The 13,197-nt window shown below is 42.9% G+C and overlaps 1 protein-coding gene and 1 long non-coding RNA gene across 8 annotated transcripts in view; one reads left to right on the top strand and one right to left on the bottom strand.

Moving 5' to 3' along the window:
- The window catches only part of FARS2 (phenylalanyl-tRNA synthetase 2, mitochondrial), a 380,087-nt gene that overhangs the window by 140,906 nt on the left and 225,984 nt on the right, over positions 1-13,197 (bottom strand). The window lies entirely within an intron of this gene.
- LOC135981619 (uncharacterized) lies at positions 22-11,642 on the top strand. Its single transcript, XR_010598735.1, has 3 exons — positions 22-144; positions 1,805-1,977; positions 10,257-11,642. It is a non-coding gene; the product is annotated as an uncharacterized LOC135981619 (long non-coding RNA).

Genomic DNA, 13,197 nt, shown 5'->3' with positions numbered 1-13,197 from the left:
CTCCCAAGCAGTACCACAATACGGAGGAGGGTGCCGAGAGGTGGATTCAGTACAGACTGTAGAACAGTGTCACCGAAAGCCATGTCCACTCTGGAAGCAGGCACAAGAGCATACTGCTGGGAAAACATGTGCACCTAAGACCAGGTGACTGCCCTGAAGATGTATGAGATATGAAGCAGTTTTTCAGTGCAGCTGCAGAGGTAGATTGAGCCTCAGTGGGCTCAATCACTCTGAAAAGAAAGTAAAACCCTGTTGTTCATAAGAGGTTAAGATCCATCCTGTTCAATCTTTGGGTGCAAACCTGATGTCCTTTCATTCATTTCACAATTGAGATGAAAAACCATGGGGAAGCCCTAAAGGGCCTTGTCCTGTGGAGGTAAAAGGCAAGAGCTCTTTTTATGTCCAGTGTATGGAGGCTTGTTTCTTCTCTTAAAGACTGAGGCTTGGGATAAAACACCAGTATCTGAATCTCCTGATGAATGTAGAATTCTGAAGAAACAGGTAGGAAGCAAGGGTGTGGACATAGTGTTACCGTATTGCTACAGAACAGTGGTTTTCAACATGGGGTCCACAGACTATGTCTAAGACTTCCAAAGGAGTCCACATCTCCATTTGAAAATTTTTAGGAGTCTGCAAATGAAAAAAAAAGTTTGAAAACCACTGCTATAGAACAGTGTACGGGGGATCAGGCATCAAGGCTGCAAGTTCCCCATCACTTCTGACTGAGGTGAATGCTTTGAGGAATGAGAGGTTTCAAAGTAGCAGCCGTGTTAGTCCGTATCCGCAAAAAGAACAGGAGTACTTGTGGCACCTTAGGCTTGGTCTACACTAAACCCCCAAATCGAACTAAGGTACGCAACTTCAGCTACGTGAATAACGTAGCTGAAGTCGACGTACCTTAGTTCGAACTTACCGCGGTCCACACCCGGCAGGCAGGCTCCCCCGTCGACTCCGCGTACTCCTCGCGGCGAGCAGGATTACCGGAGTCGACGGGGAGCACTTCTGAGTTCGATTTATCGCGTCCAGACAAGACGCGATAAATCGAACCCAGAAGTTCGATTGCCTGCCGCCGAACCAGCGCGGTAAGTATAGACAAGCCCTTAGAGAAAAATTTGTTACTCTCTAAGGTGCCACAAGTACTCCTGTTCTTTTTGAGGAATGAGGTATTACAGGACCGAAAACGGAGGGAACAGGTTCCCACGAGTTCAAACATGGATTTTCTCAGCACACTGAGAACCAAGTTGAGAGGACCCATGATGGAGTTGGCTCCCTAACAGGAGGATAGAGATTGAACAGACCTTTAATAAACCTCAGTGTTTGGGTAGGTGAAGAAAGCCACATGATAGGGCATGTGTGTGAAAAACTGTGATAGCAGTTAGGTGAACCTTAATGGAGCTCACCAATAAGCCTGTGATTTTTAAATTCAGGAGGTAATCAAGAATGTGTGTCAAATAGGACTCAAGAGGAGGTATAGATCAGTGGCTGCATGAAATCTGGAAGGTTTCCACTTCTTCAGGAGTTTTCCTTGTCATGGGTTTTATATTATGAAGCAGTACTGTTTATACCTCTGGGGAGCAGTCTTGTTCCATCCCAGAGAGCCATCTTGAAGCCATGCCTTGAGGTGAAGCTCCAAGAGGTTGGAGTGGATGATGGATCCCGACTCCAGGATGAGGAAGTTTGCTGTTAGAGGAAGGCAGAGAGGGTGGTTGCACAGACATGCAAACCAGCTCTGGGAACCACACTACTTTTAGCTATGAGGGTGCTATGAGGATGGCTAAAACTTCCTCCTGTTTCAATTTTCTAGGACCTTGAGCAATAAAGGTGGCAGGGGATAAGCATGTAGCAATACACAAGGCCAAGAAATGACTAGGACATCTCCTGTCGAGTTGTGGCAGTGCTCTCCCCTTGAGCAGAATCATCTGCACTTCACATTGGATGGTGTCACAAAGAGATCTATCTATCTGCAGATGACGCCAGGTAAGACATACCTCTTGGAACACATCACTGTTCAGCTCCCACTCATGGTTGATGTGGAAATGCCTGCTGAGGGATTCCGCCACTGTGTTGTGTAGTCCTCAGGGCTGGCCTTACCATGAGGCGAACTGAGGCGGCCGCCTCAGATGCCAGACTGGGGGAGGAGGGGGCACTAGGGTGTAGAAAATTGAGTCTGCTGCTGGTGCATATGTATTCTCTCTGCTCTAGATGCACAAAGATGGTGGAGTGCTGTGCTGGAGGAAGGAGGGCACAAGAGACATAACAGGCAGGCAGGAGAAAAGGTGAGAGGGAATAACAGAAAGCAGCAGGAGCTGCAGGAAGAGAAAGGAGGAGGAGCCTCTTATGTACCTCTCTACCACCCCCAGGAGCCTGGACTGATAAACACCAGCTTCTCAGGGAGCTTTCTGTTTCCCTGAATCCACTTGAGGAGAACAGGCAGTCAACTGAAGTAGTAGGAGCCAGTTAGGCCCTTAAGATGCTGATATCTTCCCTCACTCAGGCCCTGCTACCAGCCTGCTTATTTGTCCCCTTCAATTGAGTATTGAGAGCCACTATAGCTGGCACAGAACAGCAGTCATGAGTGAAAGAAGAAAACGCTCCTCTGGGGCAGCATTCAGAAAAAGAAAGAAAGCAAAGGAAGCTTTTCTATCTAAGCAGGAAGGAGCTCTCCTGAGATACATAGCCACAAATGTTCACAGTGAGCCTTCCGGCCCCAGTGAGGATGTGAGTGGTGAGGAGATGCTTGATCTTCCAGTTAGAGTGCCGGTGACTTGGCAGCTACTGCAGCATCCATATCTGCATTTCAAATGGATGTAACCATGCACATTCCTGAAGAAAAGTGTAGATCAGAGAAGAGTGTGGTGGAGGCGCAAGAAACAGCTGCTGCTGAGTTTAGTTCCTTAAGTCTAGATGACCCAGGACTGTGGACCCACTTGAGCAGTAGCCTGAGGGACTTCCTTGTACTGCATGGGCCACAGCAGGTAAAAAAACTTCATGTTCCCCAAAGACAATGAAAATAGAAGTTTCCATCCAACACATTACTTGCGTGAAATCCCCAAAGGTGACAAAGTGGAGAGGCCATGGCTTATGTATTCAAAAACCCAGAATTCTGCATATTGTTTTTGTTGCAAACTCTTCCAGTCTAATGTTCCAGCCACATTGGGTTCTACAGGAACAAAGGACTGAAAAAATCTGGCTAGAAATCTGGCATGCCATGAGAAGGCAGCAAATCATCAGAGAGCATTCCATAGGTGGAAAGAGCTTGAGATTAGACTAAGGTTAAAGGCCATCATAGATAATCAGCATCAAGAGAAGATTGCATCAGAGTCTCTTTATTGGCAAAATGTTCTGAAAAGGCTCATTGCCATTGTGAGAATGCTTGCTACCCAAAACCTAGCACTGTGTGGCACTTCAGATCAGCTGTATATGCCAAACAATGGAAACTTCCTTAAAATTGTGGAGCTGATGGCTGAGTTTGATGCTGTACTCGAAGAGCATCTAAGAAGAGTCACCACCCAAGAAATGTACACACACCACTACCTTTGAAAAACAATTCAAAATGAGATCATACAGTTACTGGCAACAAAAGTCAAACAGAAGATTGTGGCAGATCTGAAGTCTGTTATTCTGGACTGCACACCTGACATCAGCCATACAGAACAAATGACTTTAATGGTGCGTTTTGCATCAACAACAACAGAACCTAGTGAAAATGTCCCTGCAATGGTGACTGTCAGAGAGCATTTTCTAGAATTTACTGACATTGATGATACTACAGGAGCTAGTATGACAAATGTGCTTCTTAAAAAGCTGGAAGATACAGGAATTGCGATAACTGACGTGAGAGGTCAGGGCTACGATAATGGTGCCGACATGAAAGGAAAGAACAGAGGAGTGCAGACACGGATCCGAGAGTTAAACCCTCGAGCTTTTTTTGTCCCATGCAGTTCTCATTCATTGAACTTGGTGGTTAGTGATGCAGCATCAGCTTCTAGTGAGGCTGCTGAATTTTTTAATGTAATTCAAAGCATCTACACCTCTACCCCAATATAACGCGACCCGATATAACACGAATTCGGGTATAATGCAGTAAAGCAGTGCTCCGGGGGGGGGGGGGGGCTGCGCACTCTGGCGGATCAAAGCAAGTTCGATATAACGTGGTTTCACCTATAACGTGGTAAGATTTTTTGGCTCCCGAGGACAGCGTTATATCGCGGTAGAGGTGTGTGTATTTTTCTCTGCATCAACTCATCGATGGCAAATTTTGAAGCAACATCTGGGAACATCCCCTCTGACACTGAAACCACTGAGTGCCACATGATGGGAAAGTCCAGTGGAGGCGATAAAGCCTATCAAACACCAAATTGGGAAGATAGATGATGCCATAGTTGCCATTATGGAAGATAATATTATGACAGGAACTGTTTTTGGGAGAACAGTGACACAGGGAAATGGAATCACCAGGAACATACATAACTTCAAATTTCTGTGTGGCTTAGTGTTGTGCCATGACATACTGTTTGAAATAAATGTTGTAAGCAAGAGACTCCAAGGTGTTGACCTTGATATATCTGGAGCAATGGAAAAACTGGACAAAGCAAAGTCATACCTACAGTCTTACCGGTCAGATGAGGGATTTCAAAATGTTCTGAAGAGTGCACAGAAGTTGGCAGAGGAACTTCACACTGAAGCTATTTTCCCACCCATTCAAGAATACAAGAGTCACCGAAGAAGACATTTTGATTACGAGGCACAGATTAATTCCATAAGAGACCCCAAACAACAATTCAAAGTTGAATTCTTTAACCAGGTGCTAGATTGTGCAATACAGTCAGTTGAAGAATGTTTCATGCAGCTCAAGGAACACAGCGGTATATTTGGGATGTTGTATGATATTCCAAAACTCCTCACTATACCTGAAGAAGACCTACACCAGCAATGCAGGGCACTAGAGACAGTGTTGACACATGATGACATGCGCGACATTGATGCGAGTGATTTAGGTGATGAACTGAAAGCCCTTTCAAGATACATTTCAGCAGGATCAACTCCAAAGGTTGTTCTGGAATATATGTACACAAATAAGATGACCACCCTCTTTCCAAATGCTTTTGTTGCTCTGCGCATACTTCTAACGCTTCCTGTAACAGTTGCCAATGGAGAACGCAGCTTCTCCAAGCTGAAGTTAATAAAAATACATCTACGCTCCACAATGACACAGGAGAGGCTTGTTGGACTTGCAACCATCTCAACAGATCATGGCCCAGACTGTGGACCTTCAGCAGGAAGCAGTTCAAATCTTTGCAACCAAGAAGGCACGGAAAGCTTTGATTATTCAAACGGATAAAAATGACAGTGTTTACTATGCAGACAAGAAATGTTACATTTGCTGTTCAGGCGTTTGAAAGTTAAGTGTTACTTAACATTTTTGAACAAGGCATTTTAAGTTGTTAGTTCTCCTTTATTGGGGTAGGTAGCAGAGCAGTACCATGAGAGGAGTAGAACAGGAAGAAGGCAGAATTGAGACCTTTCAAAGTTTTGGCCCAAGTGAGGGGACATGGGGGTGTCATTTGAGCTCCCCGCCTCAGGTACCAAAATGTTGTGGGCCGGCCCTGGTAGTCCTATCAGATAAACCGCTAAGCTCTGAATCCTGTGTGAAACGCACAAGTTCCATAGTTTCACAGATTTGGTGCTTAAGGACTCAGATCTCACTCCTCCTTGTTGATTGATATAATACATTGCTGCTCTATTGTCCAGCATTATTCTGATCGGGTGGCCCCAGATGTGTGGTAGGAAGTGCTGGCAAATGTAACAAATCACTCTGAGCTCTAATATGTTGATAGGGAGGGGTCCATTTGCCCTGATTTGTGAAGTTTTGGGAGTGTGCGCTCCAGGCAATCAAGGAGGCATCTGTATTGTTGGTTCTTGTGGGAGTAGGCAGCAGGAATGGAACTTCCATGCACATCCTTTGTGGAGCCTTCCTCCAATTTAGAGAATCAAGGCCCCTCTGAGGTACAGATACTTGCTTGGATAGACTGGTTGTTGGGAGTAGAGACAGTTATCAGCCAGGCTTGAAGACACCGAGAGTGTAGTCTTGCTAATGGTGTCACAAACATACAAGCTACCATATATGTCTTAGGAGTTGCAGGCAAGCCCTTGCTGTGGTTTGCAAGCTCTGTTGCAATGTTGCCATTCGGCAGGTATGCTCTAATGGTGATGGAGTCTACCGTGGCTCCAATGACGTCTGTCTGTTGAGTGGGTTTGAGGGTAAACATTTCTGTGTTGAAGTGGAGGCCCAGTGAGTGGAATAGAAATAGGGCCTTGCTGGTTGCAGTTGGTGCCTCAAGAAATGAGAGACCTTTCAGGAGCTGATCATCTAGGTAAGATAAGACAAATTATTCCCAGCTGGTGAAGATGGGCTGCAACAGCTGAGAGGACTTTGGGACAGTGGAGAGACCGAAGGGTAGGGCATGATATTGGTAGTGGTCCCTGACCACCATAAAACAAGCAAACATCTGTGCCAGGGGAGCATGGCAATATGAAAATAAGCATACGGAAGGTCGAGGGAACCAAACCATCTCCTGGACCCAGAGAGGGAATCATCACTGCTAGGATTACTATTCTGAATGGCTGACAGCAGACAAGGGTGTTCAAAGCCCTAAGGTCCAGAATTGGTCCCCACCCTCTATTTTTCTTCTGGATCAGGAAGTCCTGGGAACAGAACCCTTTCCCAACTAAGTATAGTGAAACAGGTTGTATCATCCCCACTGTACATCCTGTCTCAAAAAATCCTGATGAGAAGGCTTCCTGAAGAGGGACGGGCGGGGGGAAGAAGCTGCAATGGATGGAATAGCCTGTAGAAATCACCTCCAAGATCCATCTATCCCATGTGATGAGCTCCCAGAAAGTTAGGAAATGGGAGAGACGATCCCAATAAGGGTGAATGTGGGGAATAGATGCAGCATAGAAGCTGGAGCAGGAGACAGGATTCTGGGTTAGTTGGACCATTGGTCTGATTCAGTATGGCCATTCTTATGTTCTGATGAAAAGGTGCACTCTTCACGACTGGCTACAGATGACAGTACTGACAACAATTTCAGCTTGGCTTTGGAGACCTTATGTTTCAAAGGCACTGAGTCTGGTGCTGCTTTAGGTTGTTTACCTGACAGCTTCTCAGTATGTGGCATGGTATTCTTAGCCAATGCTGTGGTCTCTCTACTGGAAGGGAAGAGAGGCTTAGCGGTACCCAAATCAGGACACAAGGTCTCCTGAAACATAGACTGAGGTTGTGACTTTCCTCTTCTTTTATCCTGTTCCGGAGAATGGGGTCTTCTCTTCTCTGAGAGTCTGGATGGTTCTGAAGGGCTCCCAGGATTTTTGCTTACCGTTGCAGTAGAGATGGTCGCTGGAGCTCTCTGAGCAACCAGATACACGATACAGAGGGGTGAATCAGACCCCATAAGTCTGTGAGGGTTCTCCATTAACAGGAATTTTAGAACAGCTATACTGGGTCAGACCAATGGTCCATCTAGCCCAGTCTCCTGTCTCTGACAGTGGCTGATGCCAGATGCTTCAGAGGGAATAAACAGAACAGGGCAATTTCAAGTGACCTATCCCCTGTCGTTCAGTCCCAGTTTCTGGCAGTTGGAGGTTTAGGGACACCGGGAGCAGAGTTGTATCCCTGACCATCTTGGCTAATAGAATTGATGGATCTAGGCTCCATGAAGTTATCTAATTCTCTTTTTAACCCAGTTATACTTTTGGCCTTCACAACATCTCACGGCAATGAGAACCCCTAGTTCTTGTGTTATGTGAAGGGGTAAATAACACTTCCTTATTCATTTTCTCCATATCATTCATGATTGTGTAGCCATCCATCATAGTTGTCTCTTTCTAAGCTGAATGGCCCCAGTCTTTTTAAGCTCTCCTTGTTTGGAAGCTATTCCATACCCCTAATCCTTTTCACTGCCCTTCTCTGTACCTTTTCCAATTCTAGTATATCTTTTTGAGATGGGGCGACCAGAACTGCTGCAGTATTCAAGTAGTGGGCATACCATGGATTTATATAGTGGCATGATATTTTCTGTTTTATTATCTATCCCTCAATTTCTTAGAGCTGCTTTTAAATCCTGAGCCTATCATACATTTGGAGGGAGAGTGAATCTATCTCAGGCAGCAAAGGCAGCTTGAATGGCCACTGCTGTGGGGAAAAGACTTATGGCAGGTCTGGCAGAGTTTGGAGTCCAAGTCTTGGGCATAACCCATACTCAAGGCTGCAGAGCAAGGACTAAGGGACAAAAATAAGGCCCAGAATTCACAAATGAAGAAGGGAAGGTGTTCTTAATAACAGAAAATAAAAGAAATTTGAAAAGAAAGGATTAAGCAAGAAAGGTAGCAAGCTGGGTGTAGCTAATAGGCACCACAATGATCCATCTCAAGCTGCAGGTGGTTGAGAAGGAACTGGTGTGGTGGTGGGTCGACCCCCTTCCTTATACCTTTGTACTGGAGCACCAGGATGTCAAGGGCACAGACACTGCTGATGAAAACATCCGATCAAGAGTGAATGGGCACGCGCACATCCTGATGCAGAGCAACCACAGCTACTCGAAGAAGAACCTCATAGCGAGCTTTCAGCATCACATCCTGACTGCTCACGAGACTCCTCAGAGACCATCCCAAGTCACCAGAATTCCTAAAAGGAGTTTTAGTCCCTTAACAAACTCCTTCTTAAATTATTTAGTTGGCTTTGTAAAAATTAAAAGGGTGCTTATCTCATAGGCTAGGGATCCCTGAAAAGACATCCAGCAGCAACCCCACAAAGTGCAGCCAAAAACCAAATTTTACTTTATTACCCTGCCAACAAGCCTATTCCGGTTTGTTAGTGAGAAGCCCGCTGAGCCTATTTTGGATCATTTGGGGCTGAGGGCCCTAAGGCGGGGAGGGAGGAGCACCATAAGGCTGGGGGAACCAAAGGCCCAAGGGCTAGGGAAGCTGCCAACTAGCCTAATAAATAATTATTAAGAAATAAAAATAATTATATTTTTTAAAATATTATGTCACTAAACTTGCCTGTGCCTTTACTGAAGTTTATGATATATGTATCGTTATCATCTACCTTATCTCCCAAGGGCAAGCAAATATCAGGGAAGATAAACATGTCTTTATAGCCATAAAATGTTTATTACCTCCAAGTGTGTTTACACCAACTTTGGGATGCAGTTTTATAACTTCTATTTTGCTTTAACATTCTATGCTATTTTCTTTTATACTATGTTTTGAAAGATTTATATACATGTTAATTATTGTGCTTTGTATAGAATGTAGATATGAGTCTGCAATTACAAATTGTAATCAGACTGCGAACAGTAAATTATAAATCTAGAACCTATTTAGTCAAAAAAAGCAAACAAACAAATCAGAGTTATCAAAGAATGGGACAAGTCTCCTGTTTATAAGATATTGGCTTGATACAAAGGTAATACTTATTTCAAGAAGACAAACCATATAAAAAAATCATGTTTTAGGAAGACACCTGATTATGGGCTAGAAAATGTAGGGTGTGTTATCAAAGTGATAAATATAAGTAAGCCCATACAAAGAAGTCTAGAAATATCATAATTAAAATAAATTTTATAATTACTCTAAAAACGTATTCAGAAAAAGCCTCTAGGATAAACATGTGTCATTGGAAGTGTTTAAAACCTTTTGTTTATTTCTTAAATGTTGAAATGGCAAACACCTTTCTGAAATGCATACTTGCAAATATATTAATTAAATGCAATAAATGCTCCTAATACCATTGCTATGTAAATAGTGACATACTTCATGGACAAATATAGCAAGGTCATTTGATGTCATAACTGGTTACTAATATAAGAAGCCATTTAAGTACAGAAATATGTATATTAATTGGGAAACTAGTTTCCTGATAATCCTTTAGCAATCCCTCATCAAACTTGTGAAGAAGAACCTCTCCAAAAACTGGTAAAAAGAAAAGACAATACCTTCTCTGATAAAACCTTAAGAATTTAATTTTAAAAGTCTACTTTGAGAGCTGACCTTAACAGAGAGAACTGGAGTGTTTGGACCTATTTGAAACAGAATTTCAACTTCAATTAAACTCTGATGGAACTAAGGGAATATCTTTGAAAATTGACTGAATAAAAAGAAAGAGTTAAAACTAACTTTAAAAGTCATTTGATGCTTTTCTGACAGAAGAAGAACAAAGGCAAGTTAAAAAAATGTTGTTATTCGTTATTCAGACTGCACGTTCAGGAGATGAAGGTGTCACTCAAGCCAACTCTGAAGGCATGAAGCAGTGAAAGGAGGACAGCAACTAACTTTAAATCTACATAAGACTGAAACAACAGGTGTGTTTTCTTACTTTCATGGAAGTAGGAAGGAAAGAGTATAAAAAAACCCTCAGAAGTGAACACCCCCCGTACACATACCCTCTGCTACCCTGCTTCAACAAGAACTCCACAACTCATCACATCTTGTTCATCTCTACAAGCAAGCTGATACAGACAGATAAGAAAAACAGAAAAGACTCAAGAAACCAACTCAAGGAATAGCTTCCCAACACTTCAACATGGATTGGTGAGAGGAAGTTAACTAAGACACTTGCCAAGACACTAGATTTAAAATTCTTGCAATGATTTTATTGGAATATGAAATTGCTATTATAACTTAAAAGACTAACAGTGTCTCTTGTTAATCATCAAGTGATTAGAGCAATGGTTCTCAACCATGGGCACACCTACCCCTGGGGGTACGCAGAGGTCTTCCAAGGGGTACATCAACTCATCTATATATTTGCCTAGTTTTACAACAGGCAACATAAAAAGCATTAGCAAAGTCAGTACAAACTAAAATTTCATACAATGACTTGTTTATATTGCTCTATATACAATACACTGAAATGTAAATACAGTATTTATTTCCAATTGATTTATTTTATAAGTATATGGTAAAAATGAGAAAGTAAGCAATGTTTCAGTCATAGTATGCTGTAACACTTCTGTATTTTTATGTGTGATTTTGTAAGCAAGTAGTTTTTAAAAGACGTGAAACTTGGGGTACACAAGACAAATCAGACTCTTGAAAGGGGTACAGTAGTCTGGAAAGGTGGAGAGCCATTGGATTAGACCATATATTCCTGGAGAGGAGACAGGCTAAACGCTGGTAAACAGAGAAATAGTGGGATTTAATTGGATTTAAGATTCTTAATATTTGTAACTGGCCTGTCTCGAAGACAGCTCCTTATATGGCTTCTTCTAAGTAACTGACTTAAAATATTTCCTTCAATTTCATAGGATTTAGTTAAAATTACTTATTTTGCCCATTTATAAACTTATTTATTATTATTAACTAGACAGGACCCAACAGCCTTTAAGTATCTAATCGGACACTAAAACTGGAGTCACAATAATTTTGGGAAACAATATACTTTGATCTTAATTTACCAAAGGGAAAGCACTCCTCAGAGGTGTTCACTCTGTGGGGCATAATCTCTGTTAAAAGCTCTCCACAGAGAAACATACAGAAGAGATTGTAATGGAAGTAACCAGCTTATCATTTGTGTTCAGTCACTCATGTTGTTTGACATCCTCTTTTCCCTTCTTTAATAATAAAATAACACTGGCTAATAATTGTGATGTTTTTGCTTGCTCTTAATCATGGTGTGGTGTCCCCTAAGAAACTTTAAAGAACCCCTTTGACTAAAGCAGTGGTGGGAGCCAAACCTCGGAGTTGGCAGCAAGAGAAACAATTAGTAACAGCTGGCCTATCATTTCTTGTTTCTCTAAGACAAATATTTTTAGTAATTTTTACAATAACATTTCTCGGTGTCCAGCACTGCTCTGAGTCCCTATTGTGGCCTCTCTCCATCATGCCCTTGGATATTTTTCAAAAGTTTTGGCATTTCGTCTTTTCGAACGAAGTTCTGCTAGCACTGAATCCTCTCCCCATATAGCAATCAGATCCAGTACCTCCCATACGGTCCATGCTGGTGCTCTTTTTCGGTTATCGGCCTGCATGGTTATCTGTGCTGATAAGCTCTCTGTGGTCACCTATGCTCTCCTGTGCTGGGCAAACAGGAAATGAAATTCAAATGTTCGCGGGGCTTTTCCTGTCTACCTGGCCAATGCATCCGAGTTCAGATCGCTGTCCAGAGCGGTCACAATGGTGCACTGTGGGATAGCTCCCGGAGGCCAATACCATCGAATTGCGGCCGCACTAACCCTAATTCGAAATGACAATATCATTTTTGGCGCTACTCCGCTCGTCGGGGAGGAGTACAGAAATCGATTTTAAGAGCCCTTTATTTCGAAATAAATGGCCTCATTGTGTGGACAGGTGCAGGGTTAATTTGATTTAACGCTGCTAAATTCGAATTAAACTCATAGTGTAGACCAGGCCTAAGACTAAACAGGCACACCTGGGCCCATAGGGAAGTTCAGTGCCTGGTGAGCCTCCTAAGGCTTGCAGTAGGAAAGGTGCGGGAAGCCCAACTAACCTTTTAAAACTAACAATACATGGAGGCTAGGGGCCTCCTGCTGAGCCTCTCTAGGGCTTGTGGGAGCTGAGGGTTAGGGAGGCCCCTGAAAAAAGGCTTGAGTGGGGGTGGAGGGCTGCTAGTTTCCTTGTGGTCTCACAAGCCTCCAAAGGCCTATAGAGATTGAGGCCTCATGATGCACTCCAGCCAGTTGAAATTAGAAGCCTAAGGAATTCAGTTAACAATGCAAACATTTTAAAGTATGGAAATTCACACAGTTAAGATAGCCAAATTGCCATGGTTTTGCCCCAGAAGAAATCACTGAATGTCTGAGGATTCACTTATAGAGGCAGAACTAAATATGCATTTTTTGTTATTCTAGGTTGGCTATCTGCTGACTTAGAGAACTATAACAATCTACAAGTATTAGAAGAATGGTGAAGCAATCATAGAAGAGCACTAAGATGAGGAGAAAATTGTTTAAGGTGGTGCATGGTGGTAAAACAGGGAGCAATGGCATGAAATGGAGCAAAGAAAAAAAGTCACAAGCTAGCAGGAAAATGTTTGTACTAAACTCTGTTGGACTGTGAAATAGTCTGCCAGTGGATGTGGAAGACGGCCTGGCACTGGAGTATTTTAAAATGGACAGAATTTTGCCTAATACAGTCAAATTCCTCTCAGATCCCTAATTTCTATGATTTCACATG

This window comes from Chrysemys picta, chromosome 2 (assembly GCF_011386835.1).
Source record: "Chrysemys picta bellii isolate R12L10 chromosome 2, ASM1138683v2, whole genome shotgun sequence".
Taxonomy (NCBI): Eukaryota; Metazoa; Chordata; order Testudines; family Emydidae; genus Chrysemys; species Chrysemys picta.
This window is presented reverse-complemented; position numbering and strand designations above follow the sequence as displayed.